This window comes from Amphiura filiformis, chromosome 9 (genome assembly GCF_039555335.1).
Source record: "Amphiura filiformis chromosome 9, Afil_fr2py, whole genome shotgun sequence".
NCBI classification, from domain to species: domain Eukaryota; kingdom Metazoa; phylum Echinodermata; class Ophiuroidea; order Amphilepidida; family Amphiuridae; genus Amphiura; species Amphiura filiformis.
Window position 1 is genome coordinate 42,544,999 of NC_092636.1, and position 22,510 is coordinate 42,567,508.

Consider the following 22,510-nt stretch of genomic DNA (forward strand, 5'->3'; position numbering starts at 1 on the left):
CCCCTGTAGGCCACACAATTGTGATGCGATCAAGCAAAATCAGTCGGAACTCGGCCATAATAATTTTCTATAGGATAGTAAAAAGCATTTACAAAGCTGGATTTTGCAGAAAACTCCATTGAAATTGAACAAGCAGTTCCAAAGATATGAGCAATTTAAGAGTTTTAAAAACAATAGGAAACAAAAGGAAAACCTTTCTTTGTTTGGCTATATCTCAAAATCAATATTTCCGAGTTCCGACTGATTTGGCTTGATCGCATCACAATTTGCCACGCATTTCGCTTGTATAATACTAGTAGCTTGTGAACAACACTACGTCGCAGGTGGGTCAAACTAACCAAGCCAGAATTTACTAACTTTGACATCTGATCCACGTGTTACCATCTTTTGTACTTTTGAGAAATTTTATACCTTTTTATGAAAGTACAGACGGATGATTCAGAATCAATGGCCCGAATTGACCAAGAACCACATTCAAACAAACTGTGGCTTTCTGTAACAGGCTACATATTCAAAACCAGAGTCCAGGAAATACACTCGTATCAGAAATATCACAGCTATTGGAACTTATCTCAAATTATCCGACAACACATGTCATCTTATTTTATGTTTGATCACATCAGTCCTACACTCAAAGGCGGATCCAAGTACCCCGTCTAAAGAAATAAGGAAGTTATTTTACAATCATACATACATATACATATTTATATAGCGCCTTTAAAATGTATCAAAGCGCTGAACAAGAAAGAAAGAAACACAGAAGGAACAAGAAAGAGGTGAGAGGAAAATGTTTCAAGAGTATTAGTGCCCCTTCGAAACACCTGGATCCGTCCCTATGCAATTTCCTTGTGATAACACTTTCAGTTTCTTTCGTAATTTAGCCATTTTACAAATCTAAGTGCCAGGAGATGTCTCTTCACCTAATCACCTGCATTTGTTTCTGTCATCTCAACAAAGCTGCTTAATCTTATTTATAATATATTATTTAGCTTTAGAATTGAGAGGAAATGTCATCATGGTCACCAAGAAAGTGGAACTTCATTATGTCATGATACGCCTTAAGCATTACAATCACTATTTCCAATATGTGACCTGCTACCAAATGAACAGAAAGTCGCAAATTGGTAGTTTCAACACGCCCTGGTATGGCTACTGTGTTGGTATTCTTTGTTTCACACGCACCTGTTTAGGCCAGTAGTATGTCTATATGTCCTTTGTGTATGGGTGCACAATAGGCCATTCACAAAGGACGGCTTATACAGTAGCGCGGCAAACAAAGAACATCAAGTCAGTCAGCCGGGCAGTCTCGAAGCTACCAACTTGCGACTTTGCGACCTGTGTGTACTTTGCAGTTAATTACATACGATAATATGCAGGGATCGATACAAAGGAATAGGCATCCTAGTATTACATAACAAACCGGAAGATGTAGTCTAAGTCTAGACAATAGGCGGATTAGCGGCCATTTTGTCTTCTACATGATTTTTTCACGTGTCCTTATACTTTAGTACACAAATATATAAGTTAACAGGTTTACAATTTTAAAATTATATTTTGTGTATACAATATATTCTGTAGTAAGGGAGTGTTCATTAATACTTTGGTAGGGGGGGCTGGTCTTCCTCCAATTTTTTGCTCGAAAACTTTTTGGCCCCCCCCCCCCTCGATGGACCGCTAAACTTTTTTGACAGACAAAACTTTTTTGACCCCCCCCCCCCCACCCTCATTATCGTATAACAAACATTATACTTAATAGTGTTGTTTCCAGTAGTGTGGTATCTGGGTCACATGCCATTGAGGGAGGCAAATGTTTGAAACATTCCCGGTGGGACAATTGCGCATGAAATACAAGCACAAGGAAATTTTAATTTTATTCTTAATTTAGATTTTTCCCAAATCAGGGTGTTTATCTGATTTTACAGGGATAAATGAAATAGAGGATTTTTTTTAGGTTCATAGGCACATCAGCATAATTTGGATCTGTGGCTAAAAATATGATAGTACAAATGCGCACGAACCGCGCAAAAAAATTGGCCATATTGAAGCTTGAATGATCAAATATCGTTAAAATTGGAACTAATTTATGCAAAAAGCTAAAATGGTCAAATATGAGATTAATTTGGTCACGCAAATGTAGTACACAGGTATCAGTTTTGTCCCCAAAAACCGTGGCACCTGGGGCTGTGCCCACTCTGCCCTGTGGCAAATCTACCCATGGGCCGGGCCTATGTGTACAAAATAATTTTGCAATGAGAAATAGTAAACTGAAGTATGTAGTTTACGTGCAAAGAAATCCAATTTATTTGCAATATTTTCTTGATTTAGTTGTATTTTGATCAGATTGGTACATAATCAATCATGTTTGTAGCCTACTTTGAACAGATATAAAATTCTATGATAAAAAGTGCCAGTATTTCTTAGACCAACCCAGATGTTGCATGTTGCTGATCATCTTTAATGTTATATTAATTTTAAAATTAATAGATAAATTGTATATCATGCTTGCACTAAGTGCTATAATTATTTTCTAACAAAAGCACTGAAAACCCAACTAGCCAATGTTAAAAGTGATATAGAGGGTCTCAATGCGCGCGCGCAGCGCGAAAATTTTGGGTTTTAAAGCGGAAAACTTTTTGGCCCCCCCTTTCCTACCACCTGAAACTTTTTGGTCCCCCCCTCTTTTAAGGTCCAAAACTTTTTGGCCCCCCTCCTTTTTACCAGCCCCCCCCACCAAAGTATTTCTGAACACTCCCTAAATCGATCAAATGACGGTGGTTGTTCAGGTATTATATGCTTGATAGAATTAAATTGTCTGACCAGTTAGTATTCTCCTCCGCCGTCAGTGTGATTCAAGTCACTCCACGTACCGTGTTGCGAAGGTGGAGGAGACTAAAGCTGTATTGACGAACACGCATGCGTTAAAAATGATGTAGCCTTAGTCGAACAATAGCGTGACGTAGTTCCCGGCATTGTTCCTATGCACTTTCACCCTCCTGTAATATGTTATCTGTTGAAGGTGACCCGAGATTAACGCACTTACACCAAACAACCTGTTAAAAGAGGCGCAGGGGTAAAAAACCTTTCTTGTGATTTGTGATTCCGGTACAATATCTCTATGGTCTTGAAACACTGAAAGTATAGTCTTGCTGATTTACCACAGCTACTTCATGAGCATAAGCATGTCCAATATTTTCGAAAGGGATTTATTATTTAACCATTCACGTATTATTAAGGTGGTCGGTATGGAGCATGACCTAGCGACATTTGCACTTTAAATAATAACACACAAGAGGGATGGTATGGAGTCTATAAAAGAGATCCCCAGCTTGATATCATTTCAGCATCATGTACACGATATTTCTCTTGAAGGGAAACCAAAGAGGTTTTAACAAGAACGGAGAGGAAATAGATTACATAACGCATTGTTTCTTTGTGGCGACTTGATTTGCCGACAAGCGATTTAAATGGATACAGAAAATCTAGGTAGCCATTCAATGATCACAAACCCATTATGTGTTGCGTAATTAAAACACCCAGTCTGATATGTATTTCACACCTTTGAGTGAGTAGACACTTTGTTTGTATGAATTAGTTTATATCTTCTTCTGGTTCTGTATTGATTGGTCAGGGCAATCTGGCTAAGTAGCCGCTTACACAAACGGCAAGGTAGTGAGAGCACAGACATGATTATAGAAAACTCGCCTGACACTGAATCGGTGTGGAATGGTAAGTGCCTACACTACTGATTCGGAGGAAATGATGGTATATTAGTCTACATTACCAGTCGTTACCCACGGACTTGAGAGATGGTCAATGGTCATAATGTATTTTTGTTTCTTTTAGTTGAATTTAGCTCATAGAGGTTAGATCATGTTGAGTAAATAACCAGATTCCAGGAAACACATTCATTTTTTAAGAAAAGTTGAACTATATAGGCGTACATTTCTCTAGTGTAAGTGGTTTGCAATTAGAAACGTTTTTTTTCATATTCCGATTTTGTTTCTTTTTAAGTGCAAAATCTGAGTGCCAGTTGGTACTTATTCACCTGCGCCCTTTCCTGTCATTTTGATAAAGCTGAATTTTATTGTTTGCAATAATACTATTTAGCCTGCCTTAGAACTGCTTTTGTGTTCTTCTATTTGGCAAAGCGGATTTAGACTGGAGTGCTAAGGAATTAGCCACCTGATATTTAAGAAATCCAATTTGTTGAGAGACCTTCTGGCTTCACTGTATCAATGGACAGTTTCTAGAACAAAATGGAATTCATTGGTAGAAAGAGGGAGAACTTATAACAAGCAATCATTAATAATGGCGCGAAAACTAAAACAAAAGTTTCTAATCATTATAAAATTGCTTTCTGTGAAATGTTATCTCTTAAAGGTCAATGGCACTTAGCACAACCAAAACACACACACACACGGTTGTTTGATGTGATCATTAATTAAATTTTCTAACAAAACATAATATAATATTCAATTATAGACCTGGACAATACCAATAACTATCAGACTAATATGTACATATATTATTTCCAGCTCTTTTTAACATAGATTTTTGTTTCTTTTCCAACTTATTCATCTTTCTCTGCTTTTTGTGGTATTTGTTATTCTATAAACTGTATATTTGTGTGCAAATTGAGGGCGCTATTTACATATATTTTAATTTAATTTAGCCAAATAATATAACCTTATTCCTTTTTTGTTGTTGAACATTTCCTTGCTAATTGTTACTCTTTTTCTGAAGTTTTAATGCCATTATACCCGTGTCTACCCCTTATAAATAATAAATAGCGCCATCAGTGTTCACTTTTTCTTACAAACTACATAGTTTTACATGCTATCAACATATTACGTGCACCAACACCACCACCCCCTCCACACACAAAACAAGTTCGTTGGCAATGTCAATCTCGATTGAGCGTTCAGGACATTGTAGTACTAGAAAGGTGCCTGAAGTGGAGCATCAGTATCCTAAAGCCACAGGCTGTGCTCTATATTGTATAATAACAAAACTACTTTAATTCTGAATATGCCTGTAAACATGATAAAAATATGACCTATATACACAATGGCGGTTGTCACTCATTTTCTAAATCAGTATCAAAATAGAGTTGGGTAAAGTTTGTTTAACTAAAGAATACTATAGATTACAAAGTAATGGATTAGGATTCCGCCTTATGGAAACGGGACTTTCAACAACAATATTTACTGATTGAAGCTGTAGGCTGTAACATGAAGTTCGAGCAGGCATTTTTAAAACTTTTAACGATATTGAGGTTAGGAAAATCTGTCATGTAAATTTTTGTGTGTAAATCTGATTAAGTCATCGTCAATACACGAAGATATAAGATACTGGTTTATTGAAAGAGCAACGCTTTAAGTAACATTAGTCTGATTTATTCTGGGATTAAAAAAAAATAGTGACAGCATGCGATATTCTTTTTTGCAAGTGTTTGTACTTGACACTATAACAGAACTAATGTCAATAACAGAACTAGTTTCAGATAGTTTTAAATGATATCTCATTTCATACGATAACGAGAGAGACTGTTTACAGTCTCTATATCGTAATAACATAAAATCATTTTAATAATGAATGGCGGTGACCTATAAAAACTAGCATCACCGCCAAACACGATTTGCCACATTGCAATTCTTATTGACCAATGATTTGATGGGACCTCGGAGGTATCTATGTCTTTTGTTCATCAGAACGTCCTTGCCATACACCATTATTTCCAACACAGTCAGCCACCTGGACAACCGATTCTTTAGAAATGCTTAGTCGCGCTAAAAGTCGATCGATACATGTTAAAATCAGCACAATTCAGAGATACACCTTTTTGCTATGAAATTAATTTTCTCGGTCAAATATAAAGCAATAATTTTTTTTTTTTTTTTTATGTTAGTTAAAAACATGGTGCTTGGATATACATTTTTTAAAATCCTGGTGTTAAAATTAAGCATCAAATTGTGTCTTTTAGTGTGATATTTTTGATTTTATAGGCCTTGAACTCGCCCGCGAGCTTTTTACGGAATTCATGTTTTAGCGTCTCAAACTAATATAGTTTGCTAAAGAAAGATATTTCCCACCCCTGTAAGGCACATCGTGTGGGTCTATATGTTATAGTTTTGTCAGAATTTCCGTTTTGTTTTACCCTTTTTCCCTTCATGCTCCGAAAATGTCTAACTCAGTACTTTTATCTCGAGAGCAACCAGCAGAAATAGTCGATATTTCCTTTGTTGTTTATCCAGGTCAATTTTCCATTGAAAGCAAATTGCCCGACCAAATCCCCAATTGAGTGTTCTGGTTAAACATGATCAGTAGGAGCGCTATAGGCCTGGGAATTTCTTTGCTATATTGAAGTTCTAGCAACACTGTAGCCATGCCGGTATTCCTATTAAACCCAGTGATATCGATCCACAATGCTAGTATTAGCCTTAGATTTCACGCGTTGATTTTGAAAAATGGTCAGCCGGCAGTAAAAATGGTGAAATGAAAACGCAAGTTCTGACAAAACTATGATATATCGCTCACGGTGATGTGCGTTAGAAAGTTGGGAAAATCCTTCATTAGCGAACTATCTTACTTTGAAAAGCTAAAAGGTTGATCCAAAAAAAGGCTCGCGGGCAGATTTTAAGCCTATCAAAATCGAAAATCTTACACTAAATGACTAAATTTCACGCCTAAGTTTAACACTAGTGTGACATGTGGTTTTTGTCACATCTTTTAGGCTTTAATAGCCCCCTCTTTAGGCATACCCTTTCCAAATCTTGTCCTCCCCAATTTAAATAACAAAGGGCACACCACTGCTTTATGTATATTTTCCCTGGAAACTCTTTATAAGACTACTGCATGTTCAGAAGTAAAGATATAGAAGGAAGGAGCTCACTTAAAGAGATGTAGATGTAACTCCAGTCGGGGTAAGCAAATTCTTTAATATTTAAAATTCAAGTAACTTTAGTAAGATGGGACAGTGTTGAGATAAGAAATATTAAGATGTTTTTATATGATGGTTTATGTGTGTTTTAAATGTGTAAATATATTTTAATTGCTTGCTCCTTGCAACATTTTCTTATGTTTATTACATGGTTAAGTCATGATGATAGATTTTCATTTTCGGGGAATATCTCTGTATCATTGATGCGCACGATGACGGACAGAGTGGATATTAAATAAATTAGTAAAAGTGTCTTAGGAAACTGGAAATCGGCCCTTTGACGTTTTGTTTCTGATCTATGTTAATTTGGAGAATGATTAAGGAAGTTCATGACGGTGATTGAAAACGCATAAACTATTGATGAAAACATGTTATCATTTGTATCGAATCTTACACATAAGTTGAGTGCTGACCTCTTGGTTATCAAGTTTAAATAAAGTAACTTATAAGAGAGCAAGTTTCTGATGAAAGTTTTATATAGTAAAAGATAGGCTAGTGCTATCTTTATATTATTTAGTGATGTTAACAAGGAAGTAAACATAGAATCTAGGTGTGGCATCACTGAGAAGCTGGCAATAGTAGTTCCAGATCTTTCACCCAAATCATGCCAAATTAGGTGTATTATTGTTATGTAAGTTGTTCCATTTAAAGCATGTCTATCATCGTTATTATGTTCCCAAATATTGAATTGGGCCTGAAACCAATGAACCGTAGCCCAAAATACACCCAGACCAGCAGATCTTCTGAGTAAGATAAATTAGCATAATAGGTCTATTATGTCAAGATTTAGGAATTTTAGCCTTTTGAATTTGGTCATTCTTGTACAAACATTGGCCAACTCTGATGAAAAGAGAGTGGAGTTTGAAAGGAGGATTTGCATAAAAGTTTTACTGTACTTCTCTATGGGAAGATATAGTCATGTCACTTACAATAATAATTCAGAAAGAGAAATTGATTAAACTAAAAGGGAAATTATATGTGTTATGCAGATTACAAATAATGTTATTGTTTTGAATATTTTCACTTTTCCAAACAACTCATTTTTATAACTGGACTAATTCTCAAACAAACTATTGTCAACATTACAAATTAGGATTTATCCTTGCTGTTTAACAAATAATGAACATTTGTCTACTTAGTTAGAGTTTGAGTTAATTGGTTTAAACATTGAAAAGTATCACTACAACTTTGTTTAAAGCATAATGTACTTAATTTGTATTCATTTGTTTGATCTGTTTTACAGGGTTTTTTGTTTTGTTTTGTTGTAACCACCACCGCATCAATAAAGAACAACCAACGTGTGAAATATAAAATGGATACGATTCTGTGTACTAATTTCGCCCGTTACATTTTGGCGTAGTCGGCAGGATGCGGTTTTGTATGGTTCAACACACCCCCGGCTGGAGGGAGATGGTTCTGATGATTTTTGAGACGCTGATTCTGGAGGAACTGATTTTGGGTAGATTCGACAATTATGAGGCGCAACATGGCGTATTGCGAGGACCAGCAGAGGCTCAACCTGGAGAGAAAGAGACACTGTAGTTTACTCAGACGAGTTAAGTGGTAAGACAATGTGGAAGTGAAAATGTTGAAGCGACTAATTTCTGCAGTTATCGGATTCCTCCTATTGAAAACCAAAGAGAAGAAAACAAAGTAACATTTTGCATTAAAACAAATGGACAGCCGTGATGATTATGGGATCGCAAGCAGTTGAACACCATTATCAGGCTCAATATGCTTTTTCATCCCGGGCAAGGTTGTGATGGTGACTTTTGACGGACTTTCTTACTTAGAGCGTTAGGTAGCTGACGGAAGGTACTGTGTTCCTTGTTGTAATCACTAATGGTGTTGTACGGAGAAGCGGTGAATATCCGGCCTGTGTGGCATAGATGTCGACGATGGCGAAGATCTTCGGTCAACGAAACTTTGCACATCATGGAGGTGCATCTGATATATTCGCCGGGGCTCAGGACACAGGATCGGTTGAAAGCACCTAGTGGACTGTTAAAAGTCATACCCTCAGCTTTTGACAAAGCAGGGGAGCATTCGCACATCCTTCCATTTTTGACAAAAGTATATTCCTTCAACAATCAATTTTTTATTCGTGTAATTTTAAAATGAGAGCAGGTTCCCTTTGGCTGTGTATATACATTATTGTGTTTTTAGGTAACATGCAGATTAGGTAAAGACTATACCTATCCACATTTAAGTAAATTAATGTACTTATATATTATTAACTTTGTGTTGTACATTTACTAACTTTAATCATTTGTATGTAGTTGTCAGGGACGACAACATGAAGCAGGGAGTGTGTGACATGTGGTTTTTGTCACATCCTTTAGGCTTTAATAGCCCCCTCTTTAGGCATACCCTTTCCAAATCTTGTCCTCCCCAATTTAAATAACAAAGGGCACACCACTGCTTTATGTATATTTTCCCTGGAAACTCTTTATAAGACTACTGCATGTTCAGAAGTAAAGACATAGAAGGAAGGAGCTCACTTAAAGAGATGTAGATGTAACTCCAGTCGGGGTAAGCAAATTCTTTAATATTTAAAATTCAAGTAACTTTAGTAAGATGGGACAGTGTTGAGATAAGAAATATTAAGATGTTTTTATATGATGGTTTATGTGTGTTTTAAATGTGTAAATATATTTTAATTGCTTGCTCCTTGCAACATTTTCTTATGTTTATTACATGGTTAAGTCATGATGATAGATTTTCATTTTCGGGGAATATCTCTGTATCATTGATGCGCACGATGACGGACAGAGTGGATATTAAATAAATTAGTAAAAGTGTCTTAGGAAACTGGAAATCGGCCCTTTGACGTTTTGTTTCTGATCTATGTTAATTTGGAGAATGATTAAGGAAGTTCATGACGGTGATTGAAAACGCATAAACTATTGATGAAAACATGTTATCATTTGTATCGAATCTTACACATAAGTTGAGTGCTGACCTCTTGGTTATCAAGTTTAAATAAAGTAACTTATAAGAGAGCAAGTTTCTGATGAAAGTTTTATATAGTAAAAGATAGGCTAGTGCTATCTTTATATTATTTAGTGATGTTAACAAGGAAGTAAACATAGAATCTAGGTGTGGCATCACTGAGAAGCTGGCAATAGTAGTTCCAGATCTTTCACCCAAATCATGCCAAATTAGGTGTATTATTGTTATGTAAGTTGTTCCATTTAAAGCATGTCTATCATCGTTATTATGTTCCCAAATATTGAATTGGGCCTGAAACCAATGAACCGTAGCCCAAAATACACCCAGACCAGCAGATCTTCTGAGTAAGATAAATTAGCATAATAGGTCTATTATGTCAAGATTTAGGAATTTTAGCCTTTTGAATTTGGTCATTCTTGTACAAACATTGGCCAACTCTGATGAAAAGAGAGTGGAGTTTGAAAGGCGGGATTTGCATATAAGTTTTACTGTACTTCTCTATGGGAAGATATAGTCATGTCACTTACAATAATAATTCAGAAAGAGAAATTGATTAAACTAAAAGGGAAATTATATGTGTTATGCAGATTAAAAATAATGTTATTGTTTTGAATATTTTCACTTTTCCAAACAACTCATTTTTATAACTGGACTAATTCTCAAACAAACTATTGTCAACATTACAAATTAGGATTTATCCTTGCTGTTTAACAAATAATGAACATTTGTCTACTTAGTTAGAGTTTGAGTTAATTGGTTTAAACATTGAAAAGTATCACTACAACTTTGTTTAAAGCATAATGTACTTAATTTGTATTCATTTGTTTGATCTGTTTTACAGGGTTTTTGTTTTGTTTTGTTGTAACCACCACCGCATCAATAAAGAACAACCAACGTGTGAAATATAAAATGGATACGATTCTGTGTACTAATTTCGCCCGTTACATTTTGGCGTAGTCGGCAGGATGCGGTTTTGTATGGTTCAACACACCCCCGGCTGGAGGGAGATGGTTCTGATGATTTTTGAGACGCTGATTCTGGAGGAACTGATTTTGGGTAGATTCGACAATTATGAGGCGCAACATGGCGTATTGCGAGGACCAGCAGAGGCTCAACCTGGAGAAAGAGACACTGTAGTTTACTCAGACGAGTTAAGTGGTAAGACAATGTGGAAGTGAAAATGTTGAAGCGACTAATTTCTGCAGTTATCGGATTCCTCCTATTGAAAACCAAAGAGAAGGAAACAAAGTAACATTTTGCATTAAAACAAATGGACAGCCGTGATGATTATGGGATCGCAAGCAGTTGAACACCATTATCAGGCTCAATATGCTTTTTCATCCCGGGCAAGGTTGTGATGGTGACTTTTGACGGACTTTCTTACTTAGAGCGTTAGGTAGCTGACGGAAGGTACTGTGTTCCTTGTTGTAATCACTAATGGTGTTGTACGGAGAAGCGGTGAATATCCGGCCTGTGTGGCATAGATGTCGACGATGGCGAAGATCTTCGGTCAACGAAACTTTGCACATCATGGAGGTGCATCTGATATATTCGCCGGGGCTCAGGACACAGGATCGGTTGAAAGCACCTAGTGGACTGTTAAAAGTCATACCCTCAGCTTTTGACAAAGCAGGGGAGCATTCGCACATCCTTCCATTTTTGACAAAAGTATATTCCTTCAACAATCAATTTTTTATTCATGTAATTTTAAAATGAGAGCAGGTTCCCTTTGGCTGTGTATATACATTATTGTGTTTTTAGGTAACATGCAGATTAGGTAAAGACTATACCTATCCACATTTAAGTAAATTAATGTACTTATATATTATTAACTTTGTGTTGTACATTTACTAACTTTAATCATTTGTATGTAGTTGTCAGGGACGACAACATGAAGCAGGGAGTGTGTGACATGTGGTTTTGTCACATCCTTTAGGCTTTAATAGCCCCTCTTTAGGCATACCCTTTCCAAATCTTGTCCTCCCCAATTTAAATAACAAAGGGCACACCACTGCTTTATGTATGTATATTTTCCCTGGAAACTCTTTATAAGACTACTGCATGTTCAGAAGTAAAGACATAGAAGGAAGGAGCTCACTTAAAGAGATGTAGATGTAACTCCAGTCAGGGTAAGCAAATTCTTTAATATTTAAAATTCAAGTAACTTTAGTAAGATGGGACAGTGTTGAGATAAGAAATATTAAGATGTTTTTATATGATGGTTTATGTGTGTTTTAAATGTGTAAATATATTTTAATTGCTTGCTCCTTGCAACATTTTCTTATGTTTATTACATGGTTAAGTCATGATGATAGATTTTCATTTTCGGGGAATATCTCTGTATCATTGATGCGCACGATGACGGACAGAGTGGATATTAAATAAATTAGTAAAAGTGTCTTAGGAAACTGGAAATCGGCCCTTTGACGTTTTGTTTCTGATCTATGTTAATTTGGAGAATGATTAAGGAAGTTCATGACGGTGATTGAAAACGCATAAACTATTGATGAAAACATGTTATCATTTGTATCGAATCTTACACATAAGTTGAGTGCTGACCTCTTGGTTATCAAGTTTAAATAAAGTAACTTATAAGAGAGCAAGTTTCTGATGAAAGTTTTATATAGTAAAAGATAGGCTAGTGCTATCTTTATATTATTTAGTGATGTTAACAAGGAAGTAAACATAGAATCTAGGTGTGGCATCACTGAGAAGCTGGCAATAGTAGTTCCAGATCTTTCACCCAAATCATGCCAAATTAGGTGTATTATTGTTATGTAAGTTGTTCCATTTAAAGCATGTCTATCATCGTTATTATGTTCCCAAATATTGAATTGGGCCTGAAACCAATGAACCGTAGCCCAAAATACACCCAGACCAGCAGATCTTCTGAGTAAGATAAATTAGCATAATAGGTCTATTATGTCAAGATTTAGGAATTTTAGCCTTTTGAATTTGGTCATTCTTGTACAAACATTGGCCAACTCTGATGAAAAGAGAGTGGAGTTTGAAAGGAGGGATTTGCATAAAAGTTTTACTGTACTTCTCTATGGGAAGATATAGTCATGTCACTTACAATAATAATTCAGAAAGAGAAATTGATTAAACTAAAAGGGAAATTATATGTGTTATGCAGATTAAAAATAATGTTATTGTTTTGAATATTTTCACTTTTCCAAACAACTCATTTTTAGAACTGGACTAATTCTCAAACAAACTATTGTCAACATTACAAATTAGGATTTATCCTTGCTGTTTAACAAATAATGAACATTTGTCTACTTAGTTAGAGTTTGAGTTAATTGGTTTAAACATTGAAAAGTATCACTACAACTTTGTTTAAAGCATAATGTACTTAATTTGTATTCATTTGTTTGATCTGTTTTACAGGGTTTTTGTTTTGTTTTGTTGTAACCACCACCGCATCAATAAAGAACAACCAACGTGTGAAATATAAAATGGATACGATTCTGTGTACTAATTTCGCCCGTTACATTTTGGCGTAGTCGGCAGGATGCGTTTTGTATGGTTCAACACACCCCCGGCTGGAGGGAGATGGTTCTGATGATTTTTGAGACGCTGATTCTGGAGGAACTGATTTTGGGTAGATTCGACAATTATGAGGCGCAACATGGCGTATTGCGAGGACCAGCAGAGGCTCAACCTGGAGAAAGAGACACTGTAGTTTACTCAGACGAGTTAAGTGGTAAGACAATGTGGAAGTGAAAATGTTGAAGCGACTAATTTCTGCAGTTATCGGATTCCTCCTATTGAAAACCAAAGAGAAGGAAACAAAGTAACATTTTGCATTAAAACAAATGGACAGCCGTGATGATTATGGGATCGCAAGCAGTTGAACACCATTATCAGGCTCAATATGCTTTTTCATCCCGGGCAAGGTTGTGATGGTGACTTTTGACGGACTTTCTTACTTAGAGCGTTAGGTAGCTGACGGAAGGTACTGTGTTCCTTGTTGTAATCACTAATGGTGTTGTACGGAGAAGCGGTGAATATCCGGCCTGTGTGGCATAGATGTCGACGATGGCGAAGATCTTCGGTCAACGAAACTTTGCACATCATGGAGGTGCATCTGATATATTCGCCGGGGCTCAGGACACAGGATCGGTTGAAAGCACCTAGTGGACTGTTAAAAGTCATACCCTCAGCTTTTGACAAAGCAGGGGAGCATTCGCACATCCTTCCATTTTTGACAAAAGTATATTCCTTCAACAATCAATTTTTATTCATGTAATTTTAAAATGAGAGCAGGTTCCCTTTGGCTGTGTATATACATTATTGTGTTTTTAGGTAACATGCAGATTAGGTAAAGACTATACCTATCCACATTTAAGTAAATTAATGTACTTATATATTATTAACTTTGTGTTGTACATTTACTAACTTTAATCATTTGTATGTAGTTGTCAGGGACGACAACATGAAGCAGGGGAGTGTGTGACATGTGGTTTTTGTCACATCCTTTAGGCTTTAATAGCCCCCTCTTTAGGCATACCCTTTCCAAATCTTGTCCTCCCCAATTTAAATAACAAAGGGCACACCACTGCTTTATGTATATTTTCCCTGGAAACTCTTTATAAGACTACTGCATGTTCAGAAGTAAAGACATAGAAGGAAGGAGCTCACTTAAAGAGATGTAGATGTAACTCCAGTCAGGGTAAGCAAATTCTTTAATATTTAAAATTCAAGTAACTTTAGTAAGATGGGACAGTGTTGAGATAAGAAATATTAAGATGTTTTTATATGATGGTTTATGTGTGTTTTAAATGTGTAAATATATTTTAATTGCTTGCTCCTTGCAACATTTTCTTATGTTTATTACATGGTTAAGTCATGATGATAGATTTTCATTTTCGGGGAATATCTCTGTATCATTGATGCGCACGATGACGGACAGAGTGGATATTAAATAAATTAGTAAAAGTGTCTTAGGAAACTGGAAATCGGCCCTTTGACGTTTTGTTTCTGATCTATGTTAATTTGGAGAATGATTAAGGAAGTTCATGACGGTGATTGAAAACGCATAAACTATTGATGAAAACATGTTATCATTTGTATCGAATCTTACACATAAGTTGAGTGCTGACCTCTTGGTTATCAAGTTTAAATAAAGTAACTTATAAGAGAGCAAGTTTCTGATGAAAGTTTTATATAGTAAAAGATAGGCTAGTGCTATCTTTATATTATTTAGTGATGTTAACAAGGAAGTAAACATAGAATCTAGGTGTGGCATCACTGAGAAGCTGGCAATAGTAGTTCCAGATCTTTCACCCAAATCATGCCAAATTAGGTGTATTATTGTTATGTAAGTTGTTCCATTTAAAGCATGTCTATCATCGTTATTATGTTCCCAAATATTGAATTGGGCCTGAAACCAATGAACCGTAGCCCAAAATACACCCAGACCAGCAGATCTTCTGAGTAAGATAAATTAGCATAATAGGTCTATTATGTCAAGATTTAGGAATTTTAGCCTTTTGAATTTGGTCATTCTTGTACAAACATTGGCCAACTCTGATGAAAAGAGAGTGGAGTTTGAAAGGAGGGATTTGCATAAAAGTTTTACTGTACTTCTCTATGGGAAGATATAGTCATGTCACTTACAATAATAATTCAGAAAGAGAAATTGATTAAACTAAAAGGGAAATTATATGTGTTATGCAGATTAAAAATAATGTTATTGTTTTGAATATTTTCACTTTTCCAAACAACTCATTTTTATAACTGGACTAATTCTCAAACAAACTATTGTCAACATTACAAATTAGGATTTATCCTTGCTGTTTAACAAATAATGAACATTTGTCTACTTAGTTAGAGTTTGAGTTAATTGGTTTAAACATTGAAAAGTATCACTACAACTTTGTTTAAAGCATAATGTACTTAATTTGTATTCATTTGTTTGATCTGTTTTACAGGGTTTTTGTTTTGTTTTGTTGTAACCACCACCGCATCAATAAAGAACAACCAACGTGTGAAATATAAAATGGATACGATTCTGTGTACTAATTTCGCCCGTTACACTAGAATTTAAAAAAAAAATACAGTATCAAGCACTACAATTTTTCCTGACATTTACTGAAAAATGAAAATGATTGCTTTTCATTTGGCCGAGAAAATTAATTTTACATCGAAAAGGTGTAACTAAAAATTTAGCTCATTTCAACACCAAATTCGATCGTTTGTATTGCCTCATTAAATGACTGAGTGAGCCTTGCATAACAAAAGAATCGGTTGTCCAGGATGCTAACTGAACAGCTGCAAACTTTCTATATTGACCATTTCCAACAAAAGTTGCCAAATCAGTTTCATATTTCAGAAAACCTGGGATAATTGTTTTTACATTTCTCTCGGCAATTGAGATAAAATTATGGACGTGTTTCAGCTTTTCAAGGTTACAAAAATCAAAAAACATTAGTTTTGAATTGGTAGTTAGCACGTTAAAAAATTACAATCATTGGAATTGATGGACTTTTTGAATTGCAGTAATAAACTTCTGGTCCGTTAATTTCAAAAGCATATCAAAGATTCATATCTCGAATACCGATACCCATAAATACTACACACTGTAAATGTGTCTGCAGGGAATTGATAGAGGAATAAATAGGATCGTTAAGACACTTGTAATGTAATGTGTTTTGCCTTAAAACACATTTATTTAACTATTAAATTAATTTATTTCGAACGTATTACTGGACCGTAAAATTAAAAAAAATATTTAGGTTTGTTGGAATTATAGAAATAAACGTGTTGTGTGCATTAACTTGACTCCAAATAAAGGGTTTTTATTAGTTCCCCAGATAATTTTGATTAATAATCAGGTTCTTTTTATTAGTTCCCAGATGATTTGGATTTGGAATAAATACCATTAGAACTAAAGAAATCTAACTTAGCAGTGTATTAGCTACATGCATTTGAACGATATTTAATTTAATGATATTAAACGCAAATGCTCACTAAGACAGCAATTTACAATTATAGTGGATCTATTTCCTATCTGTTGACCACACGGATTATTATTATCACACGCGGGTGAAATTCCAAAGATGGCTAGAACGGTGCTGTCGATCCTGGAAGTCAAAAATTTTACTAGCAAGAGCAACCGCTAGCAGCGCATCGTAGTGTGAATCGCGAGGACTGATTTCTATTTCGTTATTGTAATACTCAAGAAAGCATTTACTTAATATGAGATCATTCCTAATGCATTAAACAAAAGTACTTCTTTCAGCAGATAAAAACAAGGTCAAGTCTCTTTATTTTATGGATTTTCAATTACATGTAGTTTCTTTCTTCAAGAGAAATATGATATAATAATGCATTTAGGAACACGCCTATTTTTGTCTTTTCATACGTAATATATTGGAATGAACAATTTCCAAACACTCTCATTTCTTTAAAGGTCAATTATGTGACTGCATTTATGTTTTTAATTCAAAATCAATTCCCTTCTACATTCTTTTCATAAATTACCCCTATACACAAGCTACTAAATGATCGATGAGTGTCCCGGGGATTTGCGCTCATAAAGGCATCCGATAAACACGTGATTCGTTGAATTAGCAATGAGAACTTCATTTCCAAGATTAAATTGAGTTCAGTGAATTCCAAATTTAGACCTCCTTCAAGTACATTGGGCCGTGTGTCCTGAACTCGCCACCCTTAGCGTTACATGACAAATATTATGAATTTTTACACCAACCGGGTTTCTAATTAGATTATCTCAACAATCATCAACCCTAAACTAGCAAAAGTATACATTTTTGGAAAGCTGAAGGCATAAGCAATTCAAATATATACATTTCAACTCATTATACAGGGTGACCTGCAAGTTATACAGGGTGGAATAAAAAGATTTTGATAAAAAATGGGTCACTAAATGCATTGCTTATTACCAACTTACAGTCATCAACTAGAAGTAAGCAACATTCGTTTGGTTAGAGGATATGGAGAGCCAGCAGACTTTGGAAGAAACCAAAATCACAGTTGTTTGGTGATCTAGGAATATAGGGTGTCCCAAAGTATGTTAGATTTTTTTACAATTCAACATATTTTGAACCTAAACATTTTCCCCTAACCCATACAGAAAAAATATGTCCATATTTAGATTCCTCGTCAAATTTCCTTCAGAAAATCTATACTTTGACTATGATAGGATAAGTTATTAAAATTTTACAGTAACTTTTAGATTTTGAAGACATCTGCATTACTTACTACAGTGTTTAATATGACAACGGGTAGTTTTGTATGGAAAAGTTTGTATTTTCTAGACTAAACCAATCATAAATTATTAAAAACAATTAGTAGAATTGTTTAGCTGTAAGGCCATGAGTGTTTTAGATACTAAATAGAGTCCAAATCCAATTTACAGCCTTTAAAGAAGCAGATTACGCACTAAAAATACCAATCCCATAGAGTTTGTGTGTACCACATCCCCCACCACCGCCACCCTGCCCATTCTGAATTCTATGAAGCACAGTGTCAGTATTAAAAAAGTTGAAGTATTTCTTTTTACAGGGTTGAAAGTGCATTTTATTTAGCAATAAAATGAGACCACAAGCATGACAATACGTTCTTGCTTGACAGAGATATCATCATTTGTTTTGAGTCGACTTTGGCAAAATGTAACGTCGCCACCTTTTTTTGGTGGCGAGCTCAAGACACACGACCATTGTGATCAATTATTGTATATTATTGCAATGTAACCTAGAGTCATATGTCGATATAAAACGTAAGCATAAATATAGTAGGATCAAATCCTAGGACAAATTTTAATAAAATGCGCGCTTAATGATGTTATCCCGCGGGAGGGGGGAGGGCAATCCCATGTATTGGTACGCGTCGTGTACCTGTCAATAGAACCCCCATTTTTGAGCCAAATCTGCCACCCGATAACCCTCTTTTTCATCACCTTACACCCAATTTTTTTTTTAGAAATTGACACAAAAAGAGAAAGCGCGCAAATTATACAATTTTTACATTTTTTTTGGCAATCTTTGCTTTAAAATGGCATTTTTTTGGCAAAATTTTTCCATATAAGATGTTTCCGGCACGCTAAAACGCCAAAATTTACCGCCAAATGACTAATGTAAATTGTTGGGCCAACCTTTGCCTTTATTTTAACGAGGAAAAAAATCTTACCCACGACCTTTAATATCTAAGGTAAGAGTAAATGTCGAGAGTGTAGGGAAGGGTTTTTTGGTAACCTCGGCATTATTTATGTTGGTTATTGACTTCAAACTTGGTATTTACATTCGCCATTTCCTTTCATTTTTAACGAAACCAAAAAACTTGGTGTCAATGAATAGAGGAGAGGAAGTCACACACATGTATGTTTAGTAATCAGCAACCCCCCCTCACTAGATAGACGTGTTGCGTCCAATAGACGAGGGTTAAGTGGTCCATGCGCAGTAGAGGTATTTGCTGTAAATCTAAGGTACACAGGGCCAAAAACGGAAAAAGGCTATTTCAACGAAAACTGTCCAAAATTGTTCGTCGTCTAAAAACAAACCAATAAGGAATGGTTTACATTGTCTTGATGATTTATTTCTTGACCAATAACAAGAAAAAAATTACCATAGCCACTTTCACTGTCACCTGAATATGTGCCGTGTTTTCGATATCATTTTGTTTAATGAGATTGTATTGGGAGACTGGCATAAGCAATAACAAGATAAACGAACTGGTGTCAGGTAGTTTTAAATGATATATCTCATTTCATGTGAAAACAAGAAATATCCTAAGAGCATACTGCTTTCAGTCTCTATAACATAAAATCATTTTAATAATGAATGGCGGTGACCTATAAAAACTAGCATCACCGCCAAACACGATTTACAATATTGCAATATTAATGACCTATGATTTGATTGGACCTCGGAGGTATCTATGTCTCTTGTTCATCAGACCGGCCTTGCCCAACACTATTAGATTTTCAACAGCTGCAAACGTTCTATGTTTACCATTTCTAACTAAAGTTGCCATATCAGTTTCACATTACGTAAGACCTGGGACAATATTTGTTTTTTTGGATTTGATTACATATCCCTGCTCTCGGCAATTGACATTAAACTATGGACGTGTTTCAGCGTTTAAAGGTTACAAAAATCAAATCATTTGTTTTGAATTGGTAGTTAGCACGTTAAAAAATTACAATCATTGGAATTGATCGGCTTCTTGAATTGCAGAAATAAATTTCTTGTCCGTTAATTTCAAAAGCATAATTATTAAAGATTCATATCTCGAGTACCTATACCCATAAATGCTACACACTGTAAATCTGTCTACAGGGGATCGACAGAGGAATAAATAGTATCGTTAAGATACTTGTAATGTAATGTGTTTTGCCTTAAAACGCATTTATTTAGCTATTAACCTAATTTACTTAGAACATATTTTTGGACAGTAAAATTAAATATATTATTAATGTTGGAATTATAGAAATGATCGTGTTATGTGCATTAACTTGATTTCCAATAACCTTTCTTTTATTAGTTCCTCTGATAATTTAGATTTAAAATAAGTTATTTTTTTATTAGTTCCCCAGATAATTTGGATTTCTTATCAATACCATAAGAACTAAGTATCTCTTCAATACTTATTGGTGTACTTGGCAAAATATATTTGAACATAAACAAGATGTTGCACTTAAAATTAGAATGCTATATGTAGATATTAATTCTAAATACACTAGACCGACTTTTATAATTATTTTAAGCATTTTGATTTCAATTAGTTCTTTTAAAACGACAGCCCTGATTCCCTTGACATAACTGTAATTGTAGGCATAAACTAAAAGTGCCCTCCCATAAAAATCCCAGGCCTACCTTTAATTCTAGTTGGAGTTTTCAGAGGAGCGAGCTTTCTATTTGTACGAACCTTTACGGTATGTCATTGTGTGTTTTAATGTCAAATATAATAACATTATTCGCGAATGAATACTAAAACATCAATTTACAATTATAGTAGATCCATTTAATATCTGTTAATAACAAGGAAAACTTCGTGGAACTGTTTTGAATATATAATTATTACCACGCTCGCGTGAGCGGCGATGTCGACCCTGGAAGTCAAAAATTGGACTTGTAAGAGCAACCGCTAGCGGTGCATCTTACTGTGAATCGCGATGCATGATATCTGTTTCGTTATTGCAATACTCCAGAAAGCATTTAATTTATATAGTTCCCTACCCAATAATCACTTTGCTTGTTAATAATGAGATCATTCCTAATGCATTAAACAAGTACTAAGCACTTCTTTCAGCAGATAAAAACAAGGTCAAGTACCTTTATTTTATGGATTTTCAATTACTTTCTTTCTTCAAGAGAAATATGATATAATTATGCATTTAGGGAACACGCTTGTCCTTCCAATCTGGTAATGGTATGTTTATACAAGATCATTGCGTTGCGCAAGTTTCATGACCTTTTTTCTGTCTTTTCATACGCAATATATAGAATGAAAAAAAAGTTCCAAACCCTAAAACTTTAAAAGTCAATTCGGTGCTCCATTTATGTTTTTAATTCAAAATTTTTAATTCCCTTATACCTTCTTTCGTAAATTACCCATATACACACGCTACCAAATGAACGATGAGTGTCCTGGGGATTTGCGCTTATAATGACATCCCATAAATACGTGATTCGTTGAATTAGCAATAACAACTTCATTTCCAAGATTAAATAGAGGTCAGTGAATACCCAATTTACACCTCATTTGAGTGCATTGTGATCAATTATTGAATATTATTGTCATGTCGATGTAAAACGTAAGGATAGGTTTATATAGTCGGATCAAATCCTAGGACTAATTTTAATCAAATGCACGCTTGATAATGTTATAATCACATACCAGTAACAAGTCTCAAAACAAGTCAATCTATAAACAATAATAGTGGCATATTTTTCTTTTTCCCCGATTTATCAAGGCCAACGTTGGGTTGGGTTATTAACATCGTGATATCGCAAGTTCCAGCATCCTTGTTGTTATAATATAATTATTACCGTTCTTCAATTATTGTTTTCATTTCATTCAGGGTTTTATACAGAATTAAACTGGGCTCAAAAAGAAACTTTCACATGGTCATAATCTTAAAATCGTGTCCATAAAAATGAACCAAAATTGCACACAGGAATTCTTCAATACTCTACTCTAAACACTGGTCAGTAACCAAACAGTTGTCCAACTGACACAACAACAAAATGCACTGACATTAAAAAACTTCCTGGAACACATTCACAGCTCAATAACTGGCACCCAACACAAGAAATCTGTGAATAAGTGGAATAGTGTAGAACAAGACATGTTTTATGAAGAAAGTGTGTAAAAAGCAGACGCAGTCCTGTTCCACACTATTCCACTTACTCCTTGGAAATTATCACCTGTGTAAGGATCTTGTATGCATTCTCACAGATTTACTTTGCTGGGTGCCAATTATTCGCCTGTGAATGTGGTCAATCAAACTGTTCCGTGTTAGTGTATTTTGCTGATGTGTCAGTTGAACGACTGCTTGGTTACTGACATGTGTTTAGAGAAGAGTATTGAAGTAATCCTTTGTGTAATTGTGGTTCATTTTTATGGACAGGATTTTAAGATATGACCTTG

At 35.1% G+C, this 22,510-nt stretch overlaps 2 long non-coding RNA genes across 2 annotated transcripts; both read left to right on the forward strand.

Annotated features, from left to right (window-relative positions):
* Nucleotides 1–6,817: 6,817 nt before the first annotated feature.
* LOC140161018 (uncharacterized) lies at nucleotides 6,818–8,253 on the forward strand. The gene is made up of 2 exons (XR_011860060.1): nucleotides 6,818–6,923; nucleotides 8,184–8,253. It is a non-coding gene; the product is annotated as an uncharacterized lncRNA (long non-coding RNA).
* Nucleotides 8,254–9,250: 997 nt separating this feature from the next.
* On the forward strand, nucleotides 9,251–10,802 carry LOC140161019 (uncharacterized). The gene is made up of 2 exons (XR_011860061.1): nucleotides 9,251–9,472; nucleotides 10,734–10,802. It is a non-coding gene; the product is annotated as an uncharacterized lncRNA (long non-coding RNA).
* The last annotated feature ends 11,708 nt before the right edge of the window (nucleotides 10,803–22,510 follow it).